This window comes from Nicotiana tabacum, chromosome 12 (genome assembly GCF_000715075.1).
Source record: "Nicotiana tabacum cultivar K326 chromosome 12, ASM71507v2, whole genome shotgun sequence".
Lineage (NCBI taxonomy): Eukaryota > Viridiplantae > Streptophyta > Magnoliopsida > Solanales > Solanaceae > Nicotiana > Nicotiana tabacum.
In genome coordinates this window covers 119,641,438-119,661,462 of record NC_134091.1, presented here as the reverse complement: position 1 = coordinate 119,661,462, position 20,025 = coordinate 119,641,438, and positions in this window count along the sequence as shown.

Genomic DNA, 20,025 nt, shown 5'->3' with positions numbered 1-20,025 from the left:
ATAGAGTAAGCTGGGTACAGTTTAAATTCGGTGAAAAACAAACAAAGGAAAGACAAATAGCAACTTGATAAGAATAACCGCTTTCGCATCAGGTTTTTTCAATAATCCCCACGAGGTACCAAACCTCAAAACTCACACAATTCACGGGTCCCAATTCATGAACCCTAATCGCTTGGCATCTTGTGCCCTCATTACAATTGATAACTGCACGGACGACTCACGTGCCAATAGAACAAATCTCACATATAAGACAAGTAGACGGAGTACGTATAAATGATCGGTAGTTTCAGTGTTCATCTTCTTAAACCGATAGGGTGATAAAGTACGCGTATGCTTGTGCAAGTGTTCTATCACAATTCGGGCTAACAATTAAGAGTAGAGAAAAATCTGAACGACAAACGATCCCCATAATTTGCACCAAGTAAAACTCACACAAGTTAGGCATGCCACTACATAAATATTAACAACAACAATGCCCCCAGGCCATCACAAGTCATCACAAATCAATCCCCGACATAGCCCACCTTGTCTCGCCACGTGTGTAATAATAAAGTAAATGCCTTCCTTGTCTCGCTGCACGCACATTATAATATTCCACCTTATCTCGCCACATGCGCAAACCCATATATATAGACCGCCTTATCACGTCGCATGTGCATATATCAATAGTAACAATAGTACGGCCCGTGCAAACACTCGAACAAAACCTCCCAATAATATCACATGCCAAAACACAACATCACAATAGAATGACTTTCACAACATGAACCCATATTCCATAATATTTAATCTAAATAGTGTCAGTCCCACAACCGCGCATAGCCCTCGGCTCAACAAACTGAGTACAACAGCGACAACAACAATAATAGCACGAGAATACGACAAGTAAATCAACTTAAGAGCTTTGGATCACAAAGAAGCGGTAGAACGAGCTCACAAAGAATAAATACAATAGGGAATACTAGCCTCAATAAGAATGGCTCAACAAGGGAGAAATAATTCGTGACAAATTATTCTAAATAAGGATAAGGCAACTACGACAAAGGATAACTAAACTTCATTTAGGGTTGAGCAATTATGAAGAGATGCAACAAATTCAATTAAGGATAAGCAATGGAAAAGATAATCAAAACCTCAATTAAGGGTAGATAACTACAGAAGAGATAATAATAATTTCAATTAAGGATCAACAATTAGGAAAGGATAACATGGAAATCGAAGAGGCAACAACTTCAATTAAGATACACAATAGTCAAATAGGCAATAAAGGTTGAACATGAAGCAATTAATTCCAATTAAGACACGTAGAATGAAACTAGGAAATGGGGAACTTAACATAATAAAACAACTTCATATCTAATGAACATAAGAACCTAAGAGACCTAAAGGTCAACTTTCCACAAATAAGCCCGAGCACGTACTCGTCACCTAGCTTACACGAACTTAACATGACGCAATTAGCACTAGAGACTCAATATCTAAGTGGTAGTTTTTCCCACACAAATTTAGGCAAGATACTTACCTCAAACCACACTCAATCAATCAATTAGACGACCTTATCCCTCGATTTCCAACTCCGAACGGCTTGAATCTAGCCAAAACAATTTCATACTATAATTATAACTATAGGAAACTAATTTAAATAATGAAATAATGATCTTAACTAAGAATTGAAAAATCACTCCAAAAGGTCGACCCGAGCCCGCATCTCGGAACCTGATAAAATTTACAAAATCCGAACACCCGTTCTGATACGAGTTCAACCATACCAAAATTATCAATTTCCGACATCAATTCGTCCTTCAAATCATCATTTTACATTTTGAACGGTTTCTACAAATATTCCCCAAATTTCTAACTTAATTCACTAATTAAATGATGAAAATAGCAACGGGTTCATGAAATATAACAAGATTCGGGTAGAGAACACTTACCCCAATGAGTTTCTTGAAAAACCCACGAAACATCTTCCAAAACCGAGTTGTAAAACTCAAAATATGTTAAAAATATCAAACCCTCTACATAAATGGGATTCTGCCCAGGCTTTTGGTATTTGCGAGCACACCACGAATCACAACGCAGACCTACTCGAGACCTCGAATCACATCAAACAATGCTGAAACTATGAATCGCAACACGAATCGAACTCATAAATTTCCAAGTCTTCTAACTCCCAAAACTTGTGCCGAAACTCACCAAATCATCCCGAAATGACGTCAAATTTTGCATGCAAGTCCAAAATGACATAATGGAGCTAATCCAACTCTCAGAATCGAAATTCATTCCTGATATCACAAGGTCAATTCTCGGTCAAACCTCTCAACTTTTCAATTTTCTCCGAAATTCTTCAAATTACCCTACGGACCTCCAAATCCAAATCCGGACGTAGGCCTAAGTACAAAATCACCATACGAAACTATTGGAACCATAAAAATTCTTGTAATGACCCGACCGGTCGTTTCGACCATTTGCACTTCGCTCGATAGTTTGAGGGCATGAGTAGCTCCGTATGAAGTATTATGACTTATTTGAACCGCCGATTTTGGTTTTCAGGTTATTCAGAATTGATTTGGAAGAATGAATTTCATCGTTGAAGCTTTAAGTTGGAAGAGTTGACCAAGTTTGACTTTTTTGAATTTGGCCCCGGAACAAAATTTTGATGGTTATGTTAGGTTTGGATGGTGATTTTGGACTCGGGCGTATGCCCATATTTGCATTTGAATATTCCTAGAAGGATTCGACACTGATTGGCGAAAGTTGGAAATTTAAAGGTTTGGAAAGTTCATAAGTTTGACCGAGAGTCGACTTTGTGGTTCCGGAAATTTGATTAGCTTCGTTATGTTATTTGGGATGTGTATGCAAAATTTGAGTTCATTCCGAGTTGATTTGTTATGTTTCGGCGCGGGTTTTGGAAATTGAAAGTTCAAAGTTCATTTAAGTTTGATTTGAGGTGCGATTCGTCGTTTCGATGTTGTTATGCGTGATTTGAGGTCTCGAGCAAGTCGTGTTATGTTTCGGAACTTGTTGGTATGTTTCGACGGAATCCCAAATGGCTCGGATGAGTTTCGGACGAGGTTCATATCATTATTGTTAAGGCTAGGAAGGTGTGTTTTGGTGTGGTCACACCTGCGGACCACTAGGCGCAAGTGCGATGGCCGCATATGCGAAGCTGAAGGCGCAGAAGCGGAATCGGTATCCCAGCGTGAGGCAGCAGAAATGGGTATTTTGTGCACACCTGCCACATCGCAGGTGCGGTGGTGCTGATCGCAGAAGAGGAAGGAGTGCATATGCGTACCCTTGACTCGCACCTACGATTGCGTAAAAGCGGAAGAAGTTCCACAGGTGCGAGGGCTAGCTGTTGAGTATGGATCCGTAGATGTGGGAATTGCCTTGCAAATGCGAGGCCTTAGGAGCGAAAGGTTTTATGCAAATGCGAAGAGGCCTGGACAGAAGATAAAATCGTGGGTTTTGAGGTTATTCTCATTTTTGGATTTTGGAGCTCGGATTGGGCGATTTTGGAGAGGTATTTTTCCACACGACTGTGATGACCCAAAAAGTCATCTTATGTTTTAGAACTCGAATCTGCGCTTTTAAGCCTTAAAAAATTTATTTTTACCCTCCTCGATTTGCATGCGCAGTCCGGGCAGGTTTCCAGAAAGCTTTTATGTTGAAAATTGATAAAAATAAGAATTTATGCCTTTAAAGTTGATTTTAGTTGACTTCGGTCAATATTTTTGGTAAACAGGCCCGGAACCATGTTTTGACGGTCCCAGTGGGGCCGTATCGAATTATGGGACTTGGGTGTATGCCCGAAATCGAATTCGGAGGTCCCTAGCTCAAGTTATGAATTTCTGATGAAAATAAAAAGTCTGAAAATTTATTATTTTTCAGAATTGATTGATGTTTGGCATTGTTAGTGCTTGGTCCGTATTCTAGTTCCGGAGTCCGGTACAGGTTCATTATGATATTTAATACTTGTCTGTAAAATTTGGTGAGACACAGAGTTGATTTGACGTGATTCAGACGTCCAGTTGAGAAAATAAAAATTTTAAAGTGTTCTTGAGAATTTTATTTGATTTGTGCTAAATTTGTAGTTCTAGGTGTTATTTTGGCGATTTGATCACGCGAGCAAGTTCGTATGATATTTTTCGACTTGTGTGCATGTTTGGTTTGGAGCCCCAAGGGCTCGGGTGAGTTTCGGATAGGCCACGAGATGTTTTGGACTTCGAAAATCTGGTATTTTGCTGCAGCAGGTGTTCTGGCATGTCCTTCTTCGCGTTCGCGAAGGTCCTCTCGCGAACGCGAAGAGTAAACTGATGAGGCAGAGATTTCTTCTTCGCGAACGCGAAGGCTTGGTCGCAAACGCGATGCGATGGGGGCGTTACCCTTCGCGAACGCGACAAGCCCATCGCGAACGCAAGCAATGCCTCGCGAACTCGAAGGCCAGGGGGGAGTAATCATCGTGAACGCGAGTTGTGTCTCGCGAACACGAAGGCTTGGCAGCCAGTACCCTTCGCGAATATGACAGTGCTCTCGAGAACGCGATGAACACTGCCGTCCAGCACTTAACAAAATCCAAAAATGGGATTTTAGCCAAAAACCCATTTTTCTCAAAAAAACAAACGGTGAGAGGCGAATTTTCAAGAGCCATTTCTTCCCCAAATTGTTGGTAAGTGATTCTAAACCATTTTATTTTAATTACCCATTACATTTCTTGAACTTTCAACCTAAAATCTAGAGTTTTCATGGTAGAATTAAGGGCTAGGACAGAAACTAGGGATTTCGGGAATTTGGGGATTTAGACCTCAATTTGAGGTCAGATTCCAAAACCAATTACATATTCGGGCTCGGGGATGAATGGGTAAATGAATTTTGGTCTGAACCTTGGGTTTTGACCAAGCGGGCCCGGGGTCGATTTTTTAACTTTTTTGGAGGAAAATTTGGGAAATTTAATTTATGTAATATATTTGATTCCTTTAGCAATATTTGATATTATTGAGTCAATTTTGAATAGATACGAGTGGTTTGGAGGTGAATTCCAAAGGAAAAGCTGTGATTGAGAATTAAATGGCCTTCAAAGCGAGGTAAGTGTTGTGTCTAACCTTGACTTGAGGGAATTAGGAACCTTAGATTACTTGCTAAGTGAAATTCATGTGCGCCTCAATTTACCTGTTTTCCATGTTTCTCTGTTTTTCTTATATTGTCTCATTCCTATGCCAAATTGCTACATGTTATACTAGTGTTGTTCAATTTATCGTTCTTATCATGTTTACGGATTTTCTGGTGATAATTAAGTTGTTATTCCAAAGTTGAGATTGATATTATGGAACCAAATGTTGAAGTAAGGTTCGTACTTATTATTCTATCTCCTTGTTGTTATTTATGCATTGCATTATGGTAAGGGAGAGTGTTAATGCACGAAGGGTGATGTCGTGCCATATTGTGAGTGTTAATGCACGAAGGGTGATGCCGTACTATATTGTGAGTGTTAATGCATGAAGGGTGATGCCGTGCCATATTGTGAGTGTTAATGCACGAAGGGTGATGTCGTGCCATATTGTGAGTGTTAATGCACGAAGGGTGATGTCGTGCCATATTGTGAGTGTTAATGCACGAAGGGTGATGCCGTGCCATGATATGAGAGTTAATGCACGAAGGGTGATGTCGTGCCGTTTCTATTAATTTTATGGTGAGATTGAGAGTAAAAGCACGAAGGGTGATGCCGTGCATTTTTTCTTACTGTATTCACTATTCCTATTGATTCATGGTATATTGACTTCTACGGTGATCATTCTGTTGTAGTTCTTTATCTTGTATTCCCCTCAGTATGTTCCCCTCCCGACATTTCCTGTTTAGTTCTTCATTTCTGTTATTTGTATATACACTGTCAAATTGTACAGGTTGATTTGTAGGTGACTTGCCTTAGCCTCGTCACTACTTCGTCGAGGTTAGGCTCGACACTTACCAGTACATGGGGTCAGTTGTACTGATACTGCACTCGGCACTTTCTGTGCAGATTTTGATACCAGTTTGGGTTGATTGAGATTTTGCTATTGGTCTGTTGTCCGGAGACTCAAGGTAGATCTGTCGGCATTCACAAACCTTGAAGTTCCCGTCTATCTTTTATGTTCTACTGTTTCTTTCATTTAGACAGTTGTATTTGTTTCAGACAATTACCTATAGTAAATTCTAGAATGCTCGTGAATTGTAACTCCAGATCCGGGTGGTAGTAATTAATACAGTTTTTATGATATTCCGCACTTATTATATTTCATCTTAGTTAATTATTGTTAATTGCTGAATGAGAATAAGGAATTGATTTAATAATTCTCTAACATTGGCTTGCCTAGCAAGTGAAATGTTAGGCGCCATCACGGTCCCGTCGGTGGAAAATTTTGGGTCGTGACAGATCCGCAGGTGCGAGGGCTGGCTGTTGAGTATGGATCCGCAGATGTGGGAATTTCCTTGCAAATGCGAGGCCGCAGGAGCGAAAGGTTTTACGCAAATGCGAAGAGGCCCGGACAGAAGATAAAATCATGGGTTTTGAGTTTATTCTCATTTTTGGATTTTGGAGCTCGGATTGGGCGATTTTGGAGAGGTATTTTTCCACACGGGGTAAGCATTCTTGACTCACTTGTGATTATACTTTTTTGGCATTGGATTATTGAGTTTTAAAGAGAAATTATAGGAATTGTCTATAGTTTCATAAAACAAATGTTTTAGATTTGAATGTCGATTCGGAGTCGGATTTGAGTGAAACTAGTATGGTTGGACTCGTAATTGAATGGGTTGTCGGATTTTGTGATTGTCACCGGGTTTCGAGATGCGGGCCCAAGTTTTGACTTTTGGTTAATTTTGGGTTTTTGATGAAAGACTCGACCTTTATCGATTGGCACGAGAATGCATTTTTGGAGCATCGCTTGACTTGCTAGGTATTGGATTTGGCTTGTTCAAGGTAAGCAACATTTCTAAACTTGGAGCTGAGGGTATGAACCATGATTACACGTGTTATTGATTTGTTTGGAGGTGACACACATGCTAGGTGACAGGCGTGTGGGCGTGCACCGTAGAAATTGAGACTCAGTCAATTCCGTAGAGATGTGTAGGCAATTAAATTGATTTTTTCATGTGTTAGAGAAACTGAGTTGTGACTCATGTTAGAAATCATGCTTAGGCGAATGCTGGTATTATTGTGACTCACTGAGGTCATTTCTGCTATCAAATTATATGTTTAAATTGTAATTTCGTACTGAGTCATATACAATCACTTTAAAAATCATGATTGCCGATAAATGACACTTTAATACAAATTAGTCACCTCTTTCTTTAGTTGCCATGGTCCCACGTGGACAACACATTTATTTTTACACTTATCCACTTATACTAATTCCAAACAATCAATTTCTAACTCTTATTTCACTTAAATACTAATATACTTCATATACCTTACTATCATGGTCATGTGGTATAATGCTTAATTTATGTCTTGTAATTGATTTATAACTTATCAGGTTAGTTGGTTCTGGTCCAGAAGGAACTCGGAGTGAAATATGACACTTAGTCTCATAATTATAAAATTTAAGTTAGAAAAGTGGACAAGATATGGATCTATGTGTAAACGACCTCGGATTAGAATTTTGATGATTACAATAGCTCCGTATGGTGATTTTGGGCTTAGGAGCGTGTCCGAAATATTATTTGGAAGTCCGTAAAGGAATTAGGCTTGAAATGTCGAAAGTTTAATTTTTGAGAAGTTTGACTGAGGGTTGACTTTTTTATATCGGGATCGGAATACGATTCTAAAAATTGGAATACTTCTGTTATGTCATTTATGACTTGTGTGCAAAATTTGAGGTCATTCGGACGTGATTTGATAGGTTCCGGAGTCGTTTGTACAAATTAGAAATTTCAAAGTTCATTAGGCTTGAATTGGGGTGTAATTCATAGTTTTAGCGTTGTTTGAGGTGATTTGAGGATTCTATTAAGTCTGTATGATGTTTTAGGACTTTTTGGTATATTTGGTCGAGGTACCGAGGGGCTCGGGTGAGTTTAGGATGGTTAACGGGTTGGATATTTGGACTTGGAACTATGCTGGAATTCTTCTGATGCACCATCTAGTTTCCTTCATCGCGTTCGCGAAGAGGAACTGAGAGGCTGTCAATATTTGCTCTTCGCATTCGCGAAGGGTGGACTGGGTGTGCATCGCAAATGTGAGAGGTGTTACGCGTTCGCGAAGAAGAGAGGAAGCAGCTGAGGACCCCAGGCAATTGGTCTACGCATTCACGTAGGGGTGTCACGTTCGCGTAGTGAGGGGGAACGAAGCATCGCGTTCGCGATGGGTTGAACGCGTTCGCGTAGAAGGCATTAAGGCAGAGGCATTTTGTGCTTCGCGAACGTGAGGGGAATGTCGCGCTTGCGAAGAAGGAATTTGGACGGGAGATATTTTGTGCTTTGCGAACGCGAGGCACTGACTGGCCCGAGCAGTGAGTTTCCCATTTTCAGTTTTTGACGATTTGGAGCTCGGATTTGAGGCAATTTTGGATGATTTTCAGAGGAAACAATGGTGTAAGTGTTATTAACTCAATATTGGTTAAATTACCCGAATCCATGATTATTTTTATCATTTAATTGGTGAATTGAGTTGGAAAAATTTGAAAACCCTCTTGGTTTAAATTGAAGATTTGAGGGACCAAACGATGTCGGATTTTGATGAATTTGGTATGGTTAGACTCGTGAGTAAATGAGCTTTCTAGTTTTGTAAATTTTGTCAGATTTCAAGACGTGGGCCCTGGTTTGAGCCAATTTCGGGTTTTGGTCTAATTTGATAGTTTTTCTTATTGAATTCATTCCATTAGCGTATATTGATGGTATTGTACTGATTGTGAATAGATTCAGAGCATTTGGAAACGGAGTCCAGAGACGAGGGCATCCCGGAGTAGGAATTTTACGCTGTTAAGGTAAGTAACAATTTTAACTCTGGCTTTGAGGGTATAAACCCAGAGATTTGACATCACGTGATTGTTTGGAAGTGATACCCACGCTAGGTAATGAGCGTGTGGGTATGCACCGTGAGGGATTGAGACTTGCTCCATCCTGTGAGGCTGTGAGGCCTAATGGCTATTATATGTGGTTATGTGTTTATTTGTTGTTGAACTTGTTTGCCTTTATGTTAGAGATCATGCTTATGCTTTATTCATGCTCACATTATTTGAACTCAGTCATAGAAATTATTGTACGTGTTACCTCAGTCTCTATAATTTGCTAATATGCGATGATACTTGATGTGGGTTGCGTTCCTTTATTTGTTGGTGATGATGAGGCTAGTGAGGTACATGATTAAGTGAGGCCGAGGGCCTGGTTGTGAGGATATTAATACCATAGCGCATGTGTTGTCCGCGTAGCACGTGAGTTGACCGTGCGGGTCCAGGTATTGATACCATAGCGCGTGAGTTGTCCACGTAGCACGTGAGTTGACCGTGCGGATCCAGGTATTGATATGATGGCACGTGAGTTGTCCATGCTTAGCGCTTGGGCTTTGGGAGCCCCTCCGGAGTCTGTACACACCCCAAGTGAGCGCAAAGTGTTATGTGTTTTGAGTATTGAGTGCTGAGTGCGAGTTATGAGTGATGGAGTGACACTGCTGTGAGGTTGTATTTATTTGTGTTGTTGCTGCATTTATCTGTTAAACTTCTTTTTGGCATTTACTGAGTTATGGAATTTACCTGTTTATTCTGTTTATTTTAAAATTGTGAAAATAAATAATTGGACTGTTTTACTTAGCTCGTCACTATTGCTCAGTTCCTTAGTTATTTCTGTTACTTACTGAGGTAGTTGTACTCATGCTACACTCTGCACTTTATGTGCAGATTCAGGTGAGTTAGAGCGCGGCGATTGTTGATTTCAGGCCGGCTATCTGTGGAGATTGCAAGGTAGCTGCTAGCGTCCGCAGGACCTAGTCACTCTTTTTATCATTTCTTCTTTTGGATTGTATTGACAGTTAGACAGTTTCATTTCTTTGTTCATAGATTTAGATGCTCATGATTTAGTGACACCCCGATGTTTGGGACTCGTTTTCGTATTTCTAAAATTATATTTACAGTTAATTTAGTTTATGAGAAATTCAAATATTTTATTAGATTCTTATAATCGGTTTAGTAGAAATATTTTGGGAAGTAGGCTTGCCTTGTAACACGATAGGCGCCATCACGACCATGGTTAGATTTTTGGGCTGTGACAAGTTGGATCTTGCCTAATTATTTATATTGAGGGATGGATTTTCCCTAGGCTGGATTGGCCCTATACAGTATTGAGTGACTGCATGTCAGTTATCATATATATATATATATATATATATATATATATATATATATATATATATATATATATATATATATATATATATATATATATATTTGGGATGGATCTTCCCTGGACTGGATTGGCCATATACAATACTGAGTGACTGTGCGCGAGTTATCATTTATATTTGGGCTGTATCTGCCCTGTACAGTGCCGAGTGACTGAGCGTGCGGAATATTGAGCGTGATGAGTGGAAACGCGAGACATTGAGCTTGGGTACTCTGAGAGTGTGAGTACACGAGTTCATCATTGTGTTGCATTGCATTAGACATACATACTTGATATGTAGGCGTAGAGAAGTATTTTTCCTCATGCCATATAATAATGGAATTTCTTATCTGTTGTTAAAGTTTTTGAGAAAAATCACAGATTTCAAACTTACTCATATTTTCGGTGATTTCAGGAAAAGTTTTGAGTTTTACTGTTATACTTGAAAAGAAAATATGTATTTTTCGGAATTGTATACAAGCTGAGCATTTATTTATTGAGTTATTTCTTGTATCATCTTTATTATATTGTTATGAACTGTTACTGGTTATTGAAGTTGGACTCTGACCTTTGTCCCAGCTCGTCATAACTTTCAACCTAAGGTTAGGTTTGTTACTTATTGAGTACATGGGGTCGGTTGTACTCATACTATCCTTCAGCACCTTGCATGCAGATTTTGGACACTGATGTTGCTGTGCATGGCGGGAGCTGGATTTGAAGATGTACCTGCATTTGTTATAGCTGCCTCTTGATCTTTGTAGCTTTAGAATTTTAATATGTTTATATATATTTCAAATAGATGATGTACTTTATTTCATACCAGCTTTGTAAATTCTAAATCTTAAAAGCTCATGATTTGTACTACCAATCCTTGGGAAATTCTTGCATAAAGCAGTTGTATTTTCATTTCTTCTCTTAATAAATATCATTTGAATTGGTTTATTATTAACTGGCTTACCTAGCGAGTTGGGTTAGGTGCCATCACGATGGTTGGATTTTGGTTCGTGACAAGTTGGTATCAGAGCTCTAGGTTCATAGGTTCTACAAGTTACACGCAAATGTCTAGTAGAGTCTTGCGAATCGGTATGATGACGTCCATACCTATCTTCGAGAGGCTATAAGGCATTTAGGATACTCTTCCTACCTTTATTTCCTTATCTTGCGATATTGATTCAGCTTGAAACATAACTCTTTGAATTCCCTCCACGCATTCTTGTGCACATGTGAGCGCTCGGTATCAGCCGTGCATTGCCAGCTTGTGATTCCATGGATGAGGTGCGAGATCTGATTTCTATGTGTTGATAATGGGCTAGTCTGGAGGACTTGAGGCCAGGTTATGACTGTAGCTTGAGCACGGGGATTTCGGTTGTGTGAGCACGTGCTTTTGGACTTATATGTTTGGTAGCGTCCCTATGAGTGGAATTTATGACTCGATGAGTGGCTGGATGGCTATATGATGGACATGACGTGACTGTAGAATGTGTTCAGATGGTTTGAATACGACCGAAAAAGTTTGCTTGGGATGTAAAAAGGACTATCAGATACTTGATTTTTGTCTTGATGTGATGTATAATCTCGAGTTATGAGTGTGTTGGAGGATCTTTCATGTTGTTTAATTGTGAAACGAATTAGACTCTCATATCTTGTTGATGAGCTCAGACTCAGGAACGTTAAGTGATGGCATAGTAATCATGGTTGAGAAAGGATATAGCAAGATGCCAATTTGAAGCTAAACAAGTAGGTTATCTCCTACGGAGTAATCTACAGAGGTGTGATCCTTACAATGTTGTGTGGAGAGTTTCCTTTCTACCACCGGGGTATATTTGTTAAAATTTGAATTTGAATTTGGTTGAAAAAGTTGACCTGATTGTCATATGGATGTATGCGATCATAGTAGATGATTTGAGGTACTATATGTTTTATGTTATGTGAGCTTATGAAAGATTTAGTTGAATCTCCCTACAGTATTATGGTAGTAATAGAATATGGGTATTGTGAGTTATCGAGTGTTTTGATCTATGGCTTTGAGCCAAGTGAGGGAGTCTACTATTGATGCTTTGATTGCATGGTTATGTATTGTGCTGGTTTTGGTTTGAGGCATACTTATGAATCAGTTATGACTTGCAGAGGTTGAGATCGAGGATGAATCGAGTAAGGAAATTTCTGAATACGGATTATATTACACTTTATGGGTATATAAAAATCATGGAAATGATTGAGTTGTTATGTGTGAAGGATGTAGTGTGCATGGAGTATGAATTTGATCGATTTTGTTAAGGCAAGTTACTTCCTTGGGTGTTGTTGTGCTAATAGGGCACATGTCGTTTGGCTCGTTTGGGTGGCACAATTGAGATTTGAGTAGAATAGATGACTCTCGAGAAAGTTTTAATGGATTCAAGATTTTATGTAGCAATTGTGAATTTTTACGGATTACCATATGGCTAGGATCTGAGATTTACATTGGATGGTGTCAAGACTCGCGGTATTTCTATGTCATTATGGATTTTACATTTCAGTATCAGGAAGCTGGAGGAAAACAACTTTAGATTCACAGAAGGTCTCCTCAAAATGGGTATCTCAATTATGGTACTTTTGGGGTACTTAAGAGGTAATACAACGACTTATGGGCCTTAGGGCGGTGCAGTTTTATTTTAGGATCTCGCGGGGTGAGTTTTGATTAAGGATCGTGGTGTTCTGGCAATAAGAAGTGTCACCTTAAGGGTAATTCAGAAGGAACTCAGAGAAATAGTACAACTTTGTATTAGGTTATGTTACATCTCGCGTTCTCGTACGTTAAAAGTTTCGTCTTCAGTTAATTGACGTAGACTCGGGGATGAGATGATCTTGAGGTTAACATATTTATGCTATTTATAACAAGCGGTAAGTAAGTTCCATAAAAGATAAAGGGTACACGAATGAAAAAAAAAAGAGTTTCATTGAAGGTTGCCGATTTGGGATGAAATACGGTCCGAGCTATAATACCCGATATTTATGGACTAGTAGCATACAAGGTACCATATGACCGTGATAGTGTGATGTATAAAGTGTGTTAAAAATAAGTAGAATTTTAAGTAATTTGAGACAATTCTTAATTATGTGGGTAATTGATTAATTACCGGGTAGCGGAATACTACCTAATTGATTGTTGGATAAAGTTTAAAATCACCAACAAGGGAATTACGTGGCAGCAAGCCATTTTCCAAACAAGTGACTCTTAGTCATTTTTGGATTAGGTGGCAACCTAATTAATAATTAAAATACACCTCATTCTTACATTTTGAATAACAAGACTTGTAAGAGTAATTTGAATACACCACTTCATATTTGAAAGACTTCATCAGAACGTTAGCAACACTTCATTCTAGGATTTTGAGTACAAGACATTTCAATTCTAAAAATTTCAATACAAAACAATGTTACAATTAGAAGTGAATTCTTGTAAGTTTTCATCGTGACTTCTTACAACCAAACAATTCCAACGAGAATAGTTAGAACCGTAGCAACGCAAAATTTTGCGGTTTTAAAAGAGTACGGTGCAACTTTTTCCAAGAACATCATACGGACTTTTCAATAATACATGTATGTTAAGGCTAATCTTTTCCTTCATTTTAGCATGATCTCGTAATTACACAAGTTTGATAATGAGGTATAAAGAAAAAATTTATGTCCCAAAATTTACGTACATTTAATAAGGTAAATAGTTCAAACCACAACTTTTGTTTGATAAGGAGTTGGGACTTAATCTTGAGTTTGAATTAATTAAATACATATCCAACGATACTCTACTCATTTTATATTATTTGTGGCATTACGTGAAGTTGCATGTCGCCTAGGAAGTAACAAGTTCTTCGCGGTCTTAGTATGTGCATATTTGAGTAGTGAAAATCACTCGGGAAATTTTCATAAAAACAACCAAGTTCAAGAATAAATAGTCAAAATGGGTAACATGAATATTTTTTCCAAGGCCTCATATCATGTTGAACAAGTTCAAAGGGTAACTTTGCATGATTTGTAGACTCATTTTCAGAAAGAGTTACACCTAGTATTGTAAGTACAATAATCAATTAAGTATTTCGTTCTTTCAGTCAAGAGAGCAGAGAGTCTATATATACAGTATTTTTATTACCATCGAGCTATAATCGATGGGCAGGCCTCTATTGGGCAACCTATGATCAGATGGTAAGTTATATGCCGAGCCTACTGTGGCCGAGCACCTGTGAGCGAGCCTAGTTGGTCGAGATACAAAGCATAGTATGGCCGAGCGCCTATATATATATATATATATATATATATATATATATATATATATATATATATATATATATATATATATATATATATATATATATATATATATATATATATATATATATATATATATATATATATATATATATATATATATATATATATATATATCGAGCCTTATAGGGCCGGACATCTATTTTACTTACTATATTGAGAGAGTCGAGTCAGTATCACCAGGTAAGCATATGTTCAGATTATCAGTTCAGTTTCACCTTTCCGTATATTGCCTTACATACTCGGTACATTATTTCGTATTGACGTCCCTTTCTGGGGGTGCTGCATTTCATGCGTGCATGTTTAGACAGACAGACGTGTAGACCTCCTCAGTAGGTGTTGCTCGAGTTTAGCTTTTTCGGTAAGCTCCCCGTCCTTCGTAGTTGCGTGGTCTAGAAGTTTTGTGTACATCTTGTGTATATATGTAGATAGGTTATGGGTAGGTCGGGGCCTTGTTACGATCGCAGTACATTTATCAGTAGAGGCTTGTAGATATATCCTGTCAGTTAGTACAATATGTTGGGCTTGTAGGCCTTGTACGTATATTTTGTTGGCCTATCAGTTGTAGTAATTATGACGGCCTTGCCGGCCCAGATTTATGTTGACATTTAGTCAACGTTAGTCTCTATTCAGTTTTATATTTTTCTTTACAAATTATCTTGCAATGTGGTCCCTGTCCAAAGTATGACATTATATGTCCAGAATTCCTAAGTCGCAAGTTGGTACGCAAGGATAGATGAGGCACCGAGTGCCGGTCTCGCCCCCAGGCTCGGGGCGTGAGGTGGAGTCTTACCAATCCTATTTATAACAAGCGGTAAGTAAGTTCCATAAAAGATAAAGGGTACACGAATGAAAAAAAAAGAGTTTCATTGAAGGTTGCCGATTTGGGATGAAATACGGTCCGAGCTATAATACCCGATATTTATGGACTAGTACCATACAAGGTACCATATGACCGTGATCGTGTGATGTATAAAGTGTGTTAAAAATAAGTAGAATTTTAAGTAATTTGAGACAATTCTTAATTATGCGGGTAATTGATTAATTACCGGGTAGCGGGATACTATCTAATTAATTGTTGGATAAAGTTTAAAATCACCAACAAGGGGATTACGTGGCAGCAAGCCATTTTCCAAACAAGTGACTCTTAGTCATTTTTGGATTAGGTGGCAACCTAATTAATAATTAAAATACACCTCATTCTTACATTTTGAATAACAAGACTTGTAAGAGTAATTTGAATACACCACTTCATATTTGAAAGACTTCATCAGAACGTTAGCAACACTTCATTCTAGGATTTTGAGTACAAGACAATTCAATTCTAAAAATTCCAATACAAAACAATGTTACAATTAGAAGTGAATTCTTGTAAGTTTTCAACGTTACTTCTTACAACCAAACAATTTCAACGAGAATAGTTAGAACCGTAGCAACGTAAAATTTTGCGGTTTTAAAAGAGTACGGTGCAACTTTTTTCAAGAACATCATACGGACTTTTCAATAATACATGTATGTTAAGGCTAATCTTTTCCTTTATTTTGGCATGATCTCGTAATTACATAAATTTGATAATGAGGTATAAAGAAAAAATTTATGTCCCAAAATTTACGTACATTTAATAAGGTAAATCGTTCAAACCACAACTTTTGTTTGATAAGGAGTTGGGACTTAATCTTGAGTTTGAATTAATTAAATACATATCCAACGATACTCTACTCATTTTATATTATTTGTGGCATCACGGGAAGTTGCATGTCGCCTAGGAAGTAACAAGTTCTTCGCGGTCTTAGTATGTGCATATTTGAGTAGTGAAAATCACTCGGGAAATTTTCATAAAAACAACCAAGTTCAAGAATAAATAGTCAATATGGGTAACATGAATATTTTTTCCAAGGCTTCATATCATGTTGAACAAGTTCAAAGGGTAACTTTGCATGATTTGTAGACTCATTTTCAGAAAGAGTTACACCTAGTATTGTAAGTACAATAATCAATTAAGTATTTCATTCTTCCAGTCAAGAGAGCAGAGAGTCTATATATACAGTATTTTTATTACCATCGAGCTATAATCGATGGGCAGGCCTCTATTGGGCAACCTATGATCAGATGGTAAGTTATATGCCGAGCCTACTGTGGCCGAGCGCCTGTGAGCGAGCCTAGTTGGTCGAGATACAAAGCATAGTATGGCCGAGCGCCTATGAGCGAGCCTACTACGGTAGAGTAGTTATATATATATACCGAGCCTTATAGGGCCGGACATCTATTTTACTTACTATATTGAGAGAGTCGAGTCAGTATCACCAGGTAAGCATATGTTCAGATTATCAGTTCAGTTTCACCTTTCCGTATATTGCCTTACATACTCGGTACATTATTTCGTACTGACGTCCCTTTCTGGGGGTGCTGCATTTCATGCGTGCATGTTTAGACAGACAGACGTGTAGACCTCCTCAGTAGGTGTTGCTCGAGTTCAGCTTTTTCGGTAAGCTCCCCGTCCTTCGTAGTTGCGTGGTCTAGAAGTTTTGTGTACATCTTGTGTATATATGTAGATAGGTTATGGGTAGGTCGGGGCCTTGTTACGATCGCAGTACATTTATCAGTAGAGGCTTGTAGATATATCCTGTCAGTTAGTACAATATGTTGGGCTTGTAGGCCTTGTACGTATATTTTGTTGGCCTATCAGTTGTAGTAATTATGACGGCCTTGCCGGCCCAGATTTATGTTGACATTTAGTCAACGTTAGTCTCTATTCAGTTTTATATTTTTCTTTACAAATTATCTTGCAATGTGGTCCCTGTCCAAAGTATGACATTATATGTCCAGAATTCCTAAGTCGCAAGTTGGTACGCAAGGATAGATGAGGCACCGAGTGCCGGTCTCGCCCCCAGGCTCGGGGCGTGAGGTGGAGTCTTACCAATCCTATTTATAACAAGCGGTAAGTAAGTTCCATAAAAGATAAAGGGTACACGAATGAAAAAAAAAGAGTTTCATTGAAGGTTGCCGATTTGGGATGAAATACGGTCCGAGCTATAATACCCGATATTTATGGACTAGTACCATACAAGGTACCATATGACCGTGATAGTGTGATGTATAAAGTGTGTTAAAAATAAGTAGAATTTTAGGTAATTTGAGACAATTCTTAATTATGCGGGTAATTGATTAATTACCGGGTAGCGGGATACTATCTAATTAATTGTTGGATAAAGTTTAAAATCACCAACAAGGGGATTACGTGGCAGCAAGCCATTTTCCAAACAAGTGACTCTTAGTCATTTTTGGATTAGGTGGCAACCTAATTAATAATTAAAATACACCTCATTCTTACATTTTGAATAACAAGACTTGTAAGAGTAATTTGAATACACCACTTCATATTTGAAAGACTTCATCAGAACGTTAGCAACACTTCATTCTAGGATTTTGAGTACAAGACAATTCAATTCTAAAAATTCCAATACAAAACAATGTTACAATTAGAAGTGAATTCTTGTAAGTTTTCAACGTGACTTCTTACAACCAAACAATTTCAACGAGAATAGTTAGAACCGTAGCAACGTAAAATTTTGCGGTTTTAAAAGAGTACGGTGCAACTTTTTTCAAGAACATCATACGGACTTTTCAATAATACATGTATGTTAAGGCTAATCTTTTCCTTTATTTTGGCATGATCTCGTAATTACACAAATTTGATAATGAGGTATAAAGAAAAAATTTATGTCCCAAAATTTACGTACATTTAATAAGGTAAATCGTTCAAACCACAACTTTTGTTTGATAAGGAGTTGGGACTTAATCTTGAGTTTGAATTAATTAAATACATATCCAACGATACTCTACTCATTTTATATTATTTGTGGCATCACGGGAAGTTGCATGTCGCCTAGGAAGTAACAAGTTCTTCGCGGTCTTAGTATGTGCATATTTGAGTAGTGAAAATCACTCGGGAAATTTTCATAAAAACAACCAAGTTCAAGAATAAATAGTCAATATGGGTAACATGAATATTTTTTCCAAGGCTTCATATCATGTTGAACAAGTTCAAAGGGTAACTTTGCATGATTTGTAGACTCATTTTCAGAAAGAGTTACACCTAGTATTGTAAGTACAATAATCAATTAAGTATTTCATTCTTCCAGTCAAGAGAGCAGAGAGTCTATATATACAGTATTTTTATTACCATCGAGCTATAATCGATGGGCAGGCCTCTATTGGGCAACCTATGATCAGATGGTAAGTTATATGCCGAGCCTACTGTGGCCGAGCGCCTGTGAGCGAGCCTAGTTGGTCGAGATACAAAGCATAGTATGGCCGAGCGCCTATGAGCGAGCCTACTACGGTAGAGTAGTTATATATATATACCGAGCCTTATAGGGCCGGACATCTATTTTACTTACTATATTGAGAGAGTCGAGTCAGTATCACCAGGTAAGCATATGTTCAGATTATCAGTTTAGTTTCACCTTTCCGTATATTGCCTTACATACTCGGTACATTATTTCGTACTAACGTCCCTTTCTGGGGGCGCTGCATTTCATGCGTGCATGTTCAGACAGACAGACGTGTAGACCTCCTCAGTAGGTGTTGCTCGAGTTCAGCTTTTTCGGTAAGCTCCCCGTCCTTTGGAGTTGCCTGTTCTAGAAGTTTTGTGTACATCTTGTGTATATATGTAGATATATTATGGGTAGGCCGGGACCTTGTTCCGATCGCAGTACATCTATCAGTAGAGGCTTGTAGATATATCCTGTCAGTTAGTATAATATGTTGGGCTTGTAGGCCCTGTACGTATATTTTGTTGGCCTGTCAGTTGTAGTAATTATGACGGCCTTGCCGGCCCAGATTTATGTTGACATTTAGTCAACGTTAGTCTCTATTCAGTTTTATATTTTGCTTCACAAATTGTCTTGCAATGTGGTCCCTGGCCAAAGTATGACATTATATGTCCAGAATTCCTGAGTCGCAAGTTGGTACGCAAGGATAGATGAGGCATCGAGTGCCGGTCTCGCCCCCAGGCTCGGGGCGTGAAGTGGAGTCTTACCAATCCTATTTATAACAAGCGATAAGTAAGTGCCATAAAAGATAAAGGGTACACGAATTAAAAAAAAACGAGTTTCGTTGAAGGTTGCCGATTTGGGATGAAATACGGTCCGAGTTATAATACCCGATACTTATGGACTAGTACCATACGAGGTACCATATGACCGTGATAGTGTGATGTATAAAGTGTATTAAAAATAAGTAGAATTTTAAGTAATTTGAGACAATTTTTAATTATATTGGTAACTGGATAATTATCGGGTAGCAGGATACTACCTAATTGATTATTGGATAAAGTTAAAATTCCCCAACAAGGGGATTACGTGGCAACAAGCC